Raw genomic sequence first — 12,483 nt, forward strand, 5'->3', positions numbered from 1 at the left:
AAATCCTTTTTTATGTTCTATAGTCCTGTATAATGTATATTATAATTGTAACTGACTGTCATAAGATGACAACGATAATATCCGTTATTCATTGAATATTTAGGTCAAATAGATTACCTCCCTTTTTGCGTTGCTCCGCCATTTGCAGAATTTTAGGCGCAAACAGATAGAAAACTCAGTTTTTCTTAAATATAAGGTGCTTAAATATGTATAGGCCTAAAGAGGTATATTTTAGTAGTCCTTAATAAAATACCACGTTGTTTTTGTAGAATCATAGTTATTAAATAGTTTTTTCGTTGAATTTACATATAGAATGTCATACTCTGTTTTCGCGGTTTTCTAAATTTCGGATAGATATTTTTGAAAAGAATTAAAGGAAATCACTCCTTAATAGGCATCACTTACAAAATACATCCAAGTATAATTCTGACTATTATTGCGTAATTCAAATAGTATTTTGTGATGTAAGTTTTGCATACCACTTGTACTAATGAGAAACTGAATTCTTGTATGTTTTGAATTTCAGTTTGACGTAGACAACCGAATAAAGAATGAATAAGGTCTTCAGTCTGTCTTGGGTACTAATATTTCACCTTATATTTCGCTAAGTGTTGTAATCGTATCCGACAACACTTACAATAATTATGTAATACAACCAGGGTTTTTTTTTATTCTATAGCAGAGGCCGAATATCGGCCTCGTTCCCCAGCCGAGGATTTCCCCCACAGCCAAGGATTTCCCCTACCGCAGTCGAAATTCCCCTACGTCCGAAATTCCCCCCTCCAAAATCGTAAACAAAGCAATGGAGATTACTCCCAGCGATTTTCCCGACCGAATATCGGACCCGTTCACAATTGCAGACGGTCTTTCACAATTTTCAATGGGTGCGAAAACCTTTAGAAATAGTAGAAAAATGTTAGAAAACCGTTCAGTGGACCCGAGGTTCCGGTTTTGACCAGCGAAAATCGATAAAAACTCGTATCTGACCCGCACATAATATGCCGTGGGCGTCTGCTTGTCTCGCGGTAATACTCTTTGATGCGTAACGAGTTCGAAAGCTCTGTCCCTTGTCAATCAAAATCCCAGTGAACTGCATACTGTTTGTCGACACTAGCGTAAGTATGACAGTAGGCGGAGCGTCGTATGTTAATTAGCTACTGGCAGATGTCAATCACGCCACGCGCAGACTGACACGTGGTTATCATCCGTATGTAATAAAGATGATTGATAAACAATGCAGCGTCAGATTATCGTGTTTGTACCTCTTGTTAATTAGTGGTAACAGCTTATGCTGTATTGTGTAATATGTGTTGTTAATTTAAAGTAATTATTTTATGTGCTTGATTCGATTAAATAAGCCGGTCGGCCGTTACGCAAATTTATTATCTTTGCCGAGGTATTTTGCTAGAGCAAAATTAAATATAAATGTTTTAAGTAATCAGATATTATAAGTATGGAATAGTTCTGGTGAAAAGATGAAATTTTATCAAGAATTTTTAATGTTTGCTTTCGTTTTTTTTCATATTTGTCACACGTTTTCGCGATCATGATTTTCGGACTTTTTTATCCTTTCTTACAAGATTTTCTAGTACAATTGAAACAAGAGATCACAGAGTGATCTTGGCGCCCACCAATGTGTCATTTTTGTGTGTTCCAAATTTCGAGACTTACTGACTAGCTCAAGGTCAAATTTCATTTCCGTACACAACACTGTGCATGTGGTCTAAATTCGAAAGCTGTAACTTGAGAAATGTGAAAGTAGGTCACTAGATCAATTTCAAGGACAAAGTTCTTTGTACACAAAACTATGCATGTGCATTAATTTTGAAGACTGTAGTTTGAGAAATTTGAAAGTAGGTCACTAGGTCAATCTTAAGGTCAAAGTTTATTTCGGTACACAAACCTATGCAAGTGGTCCAAATTTGAAGGCTGTAGCTTGAGAAATGAGAAAGTAGGTCACTAGGTCAAAATCAAGGTAAAATTTCACTTCACAACACAAATCTATGCATGTGGTCCAAATTTGAAGCCTGATCCTTCAAAAATGTGAACGTAGGTCACTAGGTCAATATCAAGGTCAAAGTTTGGTTCGGTACACAATCCTATTCATGTGGTCAAAATTTGAAGCCTACAGCTACAGAAATCTGGAAGTAGGTCACTAGGTCAATCTTAAGGTCAAAGTTCATTTCCGTACAAAAAACTATGCAAGTGGTCCAAATTTGAAGGCTGTAGCTTGAGAAATGTGAAAGTAGGTCACTAGGTCAAAATCAAGGTCAAATTTTATTTCGGAATACAAAACTATGCATGTGGTCCAAATTTGAAGCCTGTACCTTCAAAAATGTGAAAGTAGGTCACTAGGTCGATGTAAAGGTCAAAGTTTGTTTCGGTACACAAAACCACGCATGTGGTCCAAATTTGAAGACTGTAGCTTGAGAAATGTGAAAGTAGGTCACTAGGTCAAAATCAAGGTCAAATTTTATTTCGTATTACAGAACTATGCATGTGGTCCAAATTTGAAGCCTGTACCTTCAAAAATGTGAAAGAAGGTCACTAGGTCGATGTAAAGGTCAAAGTTTGTTTCGGTACAATTACCATGCAGGTGGTCCAAATTTGAAGGCTGTAGCTTGAGAAATGTGAAAGTAGGTCACTGGGTCAAAATCAAGGTCAAGTTTCATTTCGGAACACGAAATTATGCATGTGGTCCAAATTTGAAGCCTGTACCTTCAAAAATGTGAAAGTAGGTCACTAGGTCAATGTCAAGGTCAAAGTTGATTTCAGTGCACAAAACTATGCATGTGGTCCAAATTTGAAGGCTGTAGCTACAGAAATGTGAAAGTAGGTCACTAGGTCAAAATCAAGGTCAACTCATGTCAAGGTTCATCTTGCCACTCAAAACCATACATGTGATCCAAATCTGAATGTTGTAGGTTATTGACAAGAAGTTTTTATAAGCTTTTCCCTATATAAGTCTATATGAACCATGTGACCCCCAGGGTGGGGCCATATCTGACCCTAGGGGGATAATTTCAACAAACTTGGTAGAGAACCACTAGACGATGCTACATTACAAATATCAAAGCCCTAGGCTTTGTGGTTTGGACAAGAAGATTTTCAAAGTTTTTCCCTATATAAGTCTATGTAAACCATGTGACCCCCGGGGCGGGGCCATATTTGACCCTAGGGGGATAATTTGAACAATCTTAGCTGAAGACCACTAGATGATGTCACATACAAAATATCAAAGCCCTAGGCCCTGTGGTTTTGGACAAGAGGGTTTTCAAAGTTTTTCCCTATATAAGTCTATATAAACCATGTGACCCCGGGGTGGGGCCATATTACACCCCAGGGAAATAATTTGAATCATATTGGTAGAAGACCACTAGATGATGCTTCATACCAAATATCAAAGCCCTAGGCTCTGTGGTTTGGGGCAAGAAGATTTTCAAAGTTTTCCCCTATATAAATCTATGTAAATTATAGAAATAAACAAAGGGCCATAACTTACTAAAAAAATTGTTGAACCAGTCTGATTTTCAGAGGGACACAACTAGGGTACCAATACATCATTCTGACAAAGTTTGGTCAAAATCCCCCTGGTAGTTTCTGAGGAGATGCGATAACGAGAAATTGTTAACGGAAGGACGGACGGAATGACGGACGGACGGACGGACGGAAGGACGACGGACCACGGACGCAGAGTGATTTGAATAGCCCACCATCTGATGATGGTGGGCTAATAAAAAGCCAACAAAAGTATGCATTTAATAATAATATGATGACTCTTGCAAAAGCAACTCTTATTTTAAAGCATTTTTTGTGAATAAAAGCATGTGATCTTTAAATATTCAATGATTTGAGCATTTCAACTCTCCCCACCCACCTTGTTACAATGATAAGTGAACATTAGTGCAAGTCCATCTAAGTGACAGTGTGTATAGTTGCTAAAAGTTGCAAGAATATGTAATAAAAACATAGTTTAAAGTGTTTATTATGCATAATTGTAAATTCCCCCCTGAGTGAAAAAATTCCCCAAAACTGCTTGTCGCGCGCTATTTTCTTCCCCCAATGACAGGCTGGGGCCTCTTCCCCCAGTCGTAAAAAAAACCCCTGACAACATAACAAGAGGGCCAAGATGGCCCTAGGTCACTCACATAAGAAACAAACCATAACAGTGTAAACATGTTTGACCTAGTGATTACATGGAAACAAATATTCTGACCAATTTTCATTAAGATTACACCAAAAATACGGTATCTTAAGTGTAAACAAGTAGTCTCTTCAATTTGACCTAGTGACCTATTTTTTGAGCCAAGATGACCTACATTCAAATTTGACCAAGATTTGAACCAGGCAATCATTTTGACTAAATTTCATAAACCTCAATTGAAAATTACAGCTTTTATCGCATACAAAACATTTTTCTTTGATTTGTCCTAGTGACCTAGTTTTTGACCCCAGATAACCCATATTCTAATCTGACCTAGATTTCATCATTCTGACTAAATTTTATGAAAATCAAGTGTAAAGAGCAGCTCCTATTGCATACACAATGTTTTTCTTCAATTTGACCGAGTGACCTAGTTTTTGATCCTAGATAAACCATATTTAAACTTCACCTAGATTCCATATCGACAAACATTCTGATTAAATTTAATGAAAATCTGGTGTAAAATGCAGCCCCTATTGCATACACAAGGTTTTTCTTTGATTCGAAACAGTGACCTAGTTTTTGACCCCAGATGACCAATATTCAAACTTGATTTAGATTTTGACATGGCAATCATTCTGACCAAAATTCATGAAGATCAATTGAAAAATACTGCCTTTACCACACACAAAAGGTTTTTCTTTGATTTGACCTAGTTTTTTACCCCAGATGATCCACATTTGAACTGGGTCTAGATTTCATCAAGGTAATCATTCTGACAAAATTGCATGGAGATCAGTTGAAATATACAGCCTCTATCGCATACACAAGGCTTTTCTTTGATTTGAGCTAGTGACCTAGTTTTTGAACCCAGATAACCCATTTTCGAACTTGGCCTAGATTTCGTCAAGGTAATCATTCTGACTAAAATTCATGAAGATCAATTGAAAAATACAGCCTCTATCGCATACACGAGGTTTTCCTTCCATTTGACCTAGTGACCTTGTTAACCCATTTTCAAACTCAGCCTAGATTTGATCAAGGTAATCATTCTGACAAAATTTCATGAAGATCAGCTGAAAAATACAACCTCTATTGCATACACAAGGTTTTTCTTGATTTGATCTAGTGACCTTGTTTTTGATACCAGATGACCCATTTTCCAACTTAGCCTAGATTTCATCAAGGTAATCATTCTGACGAAATTTCATGAAGATCAGTTGAAAAATAAAGCCTCTAAGCATACACAAGCTAAATGTTGACAGACGACAGACAGACGCTGGACATCGAGTGACACAATAACTCACCTGAGCATTGCTCAGGTGAGCTAAAAAGGGACTACTTTTATTTATTTATTTATGTTTCTTCCAATTCAATGGCCTACATCTTTTCCACTATGTCAGTGACCTATCACTGCATTTATATTTCAAGCAAACGATCAACCTGATGTCATTTCAAAGATACCATCTTTTTACTTTCATAGACTCTAGTCTTGCTATATTAACATGGTACAAAAGATATGATTTGAATGACATCAATCTACCGGTAATCTAAACTTTTAAAGTCACTATAAAAACCGAGTCTTCCCTATATTTTTGTACTGTGTCCTTTTTCATCGACACTCTGGACTTAATGTAAGTTGTCCTAATTATATTTCAAAATATATCAAAGTGGACATCTATGCAATCGCTCATCTGACTTAAAGTTACAATTCAAACGTCAACATCTTTTTCTTTTCAAATTAAGCTGGTTTACCAGTAAATTTAATGCTGCTAAGTCTTTCCAAAAACAAATTTAGATACTCCCTACCATATTTCTCTAGAGACGCTAAATAATTTTTATGTTACTTTATATGCTCCGTTGCCTGTCTATTGTTTTACTAAACAAACTGATTATCTCCCTTTAAATTTAAGTAAGAAACTGGTAAGTCCTCACTGAAAATTGACAACATTTAAAAAGCTTTTACATAAATAGAGTAAGACGATGCTGATACTTTAGTTTATAACCAAAGTTTCCTTTGAGCTGAAAGGTTATTTAATTTCAAAGTACAAACCATTTGTTTGAAGTTATTCTTGTGGTATTTGAATGTGTAAACAAGTCTTTGTTTCATCAAAGAAGTATAAAATACACAGAATGGCAACTGGCTGTAATCTCGCGTGAGCTCGTGTCAGAGCGTGATTCGGCGTTATCTTACTAAAAACAAACATCGGCGAGCATGCAGTTACAATTTGTACCTTTAAAACTACATTTAAAATACATGTTAGCTTCTAAAACAAAATTAGTTTAATGAGAAATGGTCTTAAGACACGAAGTACAGGGGGTTTTTTTGCCATCGAAAGAAGCGTGGTCATACGGTGATAATTATTTTACCGATGAATAATTGCTTTCGCATACAAAATGGCGCGTGGAGAAAGCGCCACTTCCGGTAACGAGATCTCGTTTTTTTGTCACGGGAGGTTGGCGAGATTTGCTCTATATGCCTTTCAAGTTGCCAATCTATTTATTTTATAGCTCTTTGGTTTCATGTAAATTTATTTATTTTGCTGGGTTTAACGTTGCACCAACACAATTATAGGCAATATATATGGCAACACTCTAGCTCTGATGGTGGAGGAAGTCCCTGCGTTATTTCGTCACAAGCCGGCACCTTGGTAGAACCGCTGACCTTCCATAAGCCAGCTGGATGGCTTTCTCACATGAAGAATTCAACGTCCCCCAGTCAGGCTCGAACCCACATCAATGAAAGGCAAGTGATTTTGAAGACAGCGACCTTAATCACTCGGCCAAAGAGGCCCCAGGCTGCTACATACCATCTATGTCACTTTAATAGCTGCACACGCAGCCAATAATTACAATTGAGACATGCCAAAAAATTAACTTAAAAATATTTTCTGTACTGATAAAAAAAATATCTAAATTGGAAAAGAAATTATTGATAAAACAGAAGCAAAAACTACAGTCTACACCAGACAAATATGTTCTGTATAGGAATGTCAAAATTGAAGTACTTACAAGTGAGATCATTAGCGTTAAATGCTTGATTTCCTCGTTTGTAGTGGCCTTAACCCTTTTTTAATGGGTATTTTAACTATACAATTACTGTATCAATGTCAAATGCTTTTCAAATTGCAAGTCTATATTTAGCTACTGTACACTAACTATATTGAAAAATAAATAGTAGTCACGTTTACTTTAACCTTAAAGCTTGAGGAATTATACTAAAACAGAAAATGTAAGACGTACAGTTTAAGATTTCTTGTTAATTTATGTATTAAGTTTAACCAAAATGTTTAAATTTCTCAACTTCATAAAATTTGTAAGCAAATATTAAACTGTACTGAATTCGAACATTTATTTTTTTATTACACAATACAGTCTTCTCTCTGACAGAGCTACATAATATTTATGATTATAACATGCCATCCTTCAGGATTTCCTGGTGCAAAATACGTTACCCCAAAGGCCATTTATCAGCCCTCCCCTTTCCAGAAACTAAGTGGTTTGAAGTAATGCAGTTAAAAATTGTTGGCTAGGCTCATACAATGCTGAAAGCTACAGAATCCTACTATAACAACTGTTTGTAACAGAACTCAGCAAAGAAACAAAATTGTCTCCTCACAGTTTTCTTCATCACTGAAAGTTGCTTTCTTTTTTCCAGAACAAAAGTCAAATATACCATTCCATTCTTTCATGATGACTTTAGTTCACTGAACAACCGAGAATAAAATCCTGACGAAATTTGAATTTTAGAGGAGGAATGCAGTAACTTGAGTAAGATTTGGAAGAATTTGTGTGTTTGTAAGAGGTGTGCACGAGAGGAAACTCAAAAATTCTGGTTAAAAAAACTGCAAATAAACTAGTTTTTTACCATCATCCCTAGTCAAGAACTAGACAATGAACAATGTGCCATTAAGTATTAACCTAAAAATCATCAAGTGATATGACGTACCTATGGGTGGAACTGAATTTTATAACAGGTTAAATGCATCATTTAAGACAATAACTCAACTGCTAATACTTAAACATTTTGAAATTCATTTGAAATTCAAATGTTTTAATTAAGAGCTCTTAGTCCCAAATACCAATAAATCAATAAACAGATGTTATTGTTCTTTACTTTGTATTGTGCAGTATTCTGATAAACACAATCACTCTAAAAACTGGGAAAACTGGGTTAAATGAATATTCATTATTTACGTCAGTTTAAAACAATTAAAAGGCACCAATATCTCAGTTCAAGGCTGAACTCAAAGCATTATACAAGAGTTGTCTAACAAGTGGTTCATCCGGATACCGTAAGCACTGGAGGGATGAAGCGGCGACTATAATTAATGCTTCTCATTCAGGAAGCATTTAAACCTGTTTTTACTGTCAACGTGATATTCAAATTGAAAAAGAAAGAACATTGAATGTCTACACAGCACTATGTAAACGTGAAGAAAAAAAATTTTGTATGTATAATTTAACATTTAATTGTGCATGTACTTGTGAGTAAGCTTGTTTCTCAAGGACCAAAGTCACATTCAGTAACTCTTCTACATAAACAGAACATGTAAGCATATCACTGGTATAAAGTACACTAAAACCGTTGAAACAGCTGCAAGTTTTATGGCGTCAACCTCCCCCCTCCCCACTCCAATAAACACACAATTTCCTATTTCAAAATGGTGTAATTTTCTATTTAAAATGTTTATAATAATTATGAAGTTTTAGATAAGTATTTATTTTTGATACATGAAAAACATAATTTTCAAATGCAAACTTAGGTAGAAGATATTCTTCCTTTATACATCTGATTCTTCAATGGTACAATGTGGTCATTCTTTTAAAAAAATGTTTATTCATTAATATACATGATTAAGACATTCATTTTGATATAGTGACAGGATGTAGTTAAAGTCCCTGTGGCAATGAAATGCCTATTACAATGAAAGAAAACACAATTACATGATAACAAAGCTAAAATTAGATATGTTATCTGATGTTTTCATTTAAACATCATTACTTAAACTAGAACACTCATAACATGTAGAAGTACATCTTTTCGGAAAAGTCACATTGGCAGTCTGCTACAAATCAAATATGATAGGTGTTATAATTTGGGATATCGTCGTAGAAAATGGTAAGTTTTGGTCAACATGAATTTACGTTAGTAGTTTTGAATTACTTTAAGTATAATAGTAAGATAGGACTTAAGTAAACTGTCTGCAGCACTTAACAAACAAACATTGTTAATACCCAAATTTCAGCATATAAACTAATTTGTATAAAATGCTTTTAAATTTGAAAAGAAATAAATCTGACTGCATGTAATACGGAGAATTCTACAAACCCCATACTGTATAGAATAGAACAGAATTTCTTTTATTTCAAATTTCAGGCCCTCTCGGGCATGACAATTTTGATTCACAAAGTCCCAAAAGAGGTAACTAACTATACAAACCAACAGAAAAAATAATAGTACAGTTACTAATAAACAATTCATAAAGTAATACCTCAGAAAAGTATAATATATAAAAATATGACTAGTACTGTAATATCAAGGTCTTCAAAACATTAATGACATTCATGAGAAAAACTGTGACTAGTATGAGAATGGGTCATTTAAAGAGCCTGCACCACTGCTGGATTCATTGCTGTATCTAAAACAAAGAAAAGTGATATAAATCTAAGACAAAAACAGTCATATATAAATCTGGCTATCAGGTATATGATGGTCAGATTATCATTACTTAAGAAATATTAGTTTGTTCATATCAGAATTTCATTTGAAGATAGTAACAAGAAGTTTTTACACTTTTCAGAAACTTTTTTGTTGAGATTGACTATTGAGGTAAAAAAAATCCTGTGGTGCTCAACAAGGTTTTTAATGCAATTAAAGTAAAGAAGAAACCACATGTTGCACACCTGTTGAGTCAAGCACTGAGTCAAATGAAAGGCTTGTCTGAAACCAGGGAAAGAGACCTCACCGAGGTCCTCAGTTCTAATTCAACTTGAATCAAGTTTCTCTCTCCCTCTTATGAAAACATGGAAAGTGATGTATATGGCAATGAATAATAAATGATATCACTTTCTTAAATCTGCCCTGTTTCTTGTAATACAAAATAAAATAATCAAATGAACCAATGACCTGGTCACGGATACAGCAGCTGCGGCTTTGAGTCAGAAACAAGTCAGACTTTGGAGTACTGTTTATAACGCCGACATTTAGTAATATATAAAACATACCTACACAGTTATAAGTCCTTATCTTTCTTGCTATCTTCGATGTGAGTTTTACAAAAGAATAGCACAAACGGTAAAGCCTTTTTGTTTTGTTTTGGTTTAGTTCTCTCACGTTTTGTATTATCCAACCTGACACTGACTGCGCATGTGCAAATTGAGAGAAACACATGTTGTCACACCCGTGAATCATTACTACGTCAACGGCATTGTTCGTTTAAACAAAGACAGCTGTATTTGAAAAGTAGTTTGTTATTTAAAAGATTTAAAGTTTTAAATAAGGTTACAGTTTTATGTAATAATTGTTCCCTTTTAATGTCTCAAATAATTTTAATTTTATGCCAAAATATACCGATATGAACGACGGCGCTCACCAGGGAGAGACAGCCCCTCATCTCGTGATAGTCCCAGATATATCAACAAATCTTCATATATTGAGAGAAATAAGGAGAAATATGAAAGGGGTATGTGAATTTAAAAATACTTTTTCACATTTTCAGTCTGCTGTAACTGTGCTCTAAGATAGAATGTGAGTCAGGTTGAATGTGTGTCAGGTTGTAATATGATAGACAAATTTAAGAAATGAAAAGTTGACTGCAAGCTATGGTTAAGGTTGGAAGTTCTGTTGACATGTTGGGTTGAGTATTGCTTGTTCCATTGAAACGTCAGCTGTATTGATATATGTCCCTATAACACAGATTCATGGGAAAGAAAAGTACGGATGCCGCCTCTATTCTACCTTGGATAAATGTCAACACCTACACAGTGTTGTAAACATGGGGTGCAAGCTGGCACGTATAAATGATACAAAAAAAGCTGAAAAAGAATTTTTTTAAACACTGACGGAACAAACACCAGCTTTATTTAGCGTCTCATACAATCGACAGAAAATATTGAGCTAAATAGCTCGGACCTAAATAGCTCTCAGTGTGCGAGACACTAGGTATCCAGTAACAGATACTTTTTTTAACCTGTGTTTATTTTAGCTAAAGTATGAATTTAAGAGAAGGGGTAGACTTTCAATTCACAAAGAAAATTGAACCAAAATTGTGTAAGGTTTTCAGTTCATAAATACTTTTGTTACAACCTGATTAGAATGTAAACTGAGAACTGCAACAAATACTTTGGGTAATAAAGAAATCGGATTCTATTCAAAAATCTTAACAGAAAAAGATTCGAAACACTCTTAACTAAATAAGGTATACTCAAACTCAAACTAGTTTATTGCCTTAAAGGCCTTCATCCTATACACATATACAATACAGTTGTAAATAATAAACACAAATGTTTCTGTGACTGCACACAGTATATAACGAACATGAGATAAAGCAAATTCATAAGCACTAGTAAAGTACCATTTATCAAAATGTATATCTGTTTCATAACTAGAATTTCGATTATGTGTTTGCAGATAAATAATGTGAGACAATGATGAATATTTTAGTTGAACTTTACAATGCAAAATTACCCATTTGATAATAAAAATAAATTCAGATCTTAGGAGTGTGATTTCTCTAGCCTTAAATACAAACTTTCAATGCAAGGACTGTACGACAACAATAAAAGTGCAAATGGTACTTTTTCCATATACAGAGCATTAACATATCAATTTGTTAAAAAAAACTATACCACAAGAAATGATTTTCTCAAGATCATTGCATGAAAAACAAACATTGCAAGATTTTTTAACGTGTTTCATTTTTTTTTTGTGAACTAAAGTGAATTAAACTTATGTATGGTAGGATTAGTAAAATAATGTCTTATCTATGTGTTGATCTAATAGTATTATAAAACGGACAAACCAATAAGATGTGGTATTCATTTTCTACTGTATTTTCACAAAAGATACAGAATCTTTGCTCACTTTCTATACCAACATGCCCACCCTTCTCAATCATTAGTGTATACGATGATGTCCTAAGTGCAACCAAATGATATGTAATTTTTCGGACTCACCCATGCCTCGGCGTCCGCGTCCGCGTCCCGATTTGGTTAAGCTTTTGTATGTAAGCTGATATCTCTGTAACCATTTGTGGGAATGGATCACTTATTCAATGTGATAAACTGGCATACATTGCACAGGTTCCATAACTCTATTTTGCTTGGTATCTCAGTAC

General features: G+C 34.7%; 1 protein-coding gene across 12 annotated transcripts in view; it reads right to left on the minus strand.

Annotated features, from left to right (window-relative positions):
• LOC123538498 (electroneutral sodium bicarbonate exchanger 1-like) overlaps nucleotides 1–10,532 on the minus strand; it is a 143,105-nt gene extending 132,573 nt beyond the window's left edge. For 5 of the 12 annotated variants that reach the window (XM_053530345.1, XM_053530342.1, XM_053530344.1 and 2 more), the window contains exon 1: nucleotides 10,377–10,531. The gene's annotated coding sequence lies outside the window, so the exon portion shown is untranslated. Of the gene's footprint in view, nucleotides 1–5,953; nucleotides 5,973–7,156; nucleotides 7,176–10,372 lie in introns of those variants that run through there. The other 7 variants (XM_053530338.1, XM_053530341.1, XM_053530340.1 and 4 more) reach the window with 4 other exon arrangements.
• Nucleotides 10,533–12,483: the final 1,951 nt, after the last annotated feature.

This window comes from Mercenaria mercenaria, chromosome 18, assembly GCF_021730395.1.
Source record: "Mercenaria mercenaria strain notata chromosome 18, MADL_Memer_1, whole genome shotgun sequence".
Taxonomy (NCBI): Eukaryota; Metazoa; Mollusca; class Bivalvia; order Venerida; family Veneridae; genus Mercenaria; species Mercenaria mercenaria.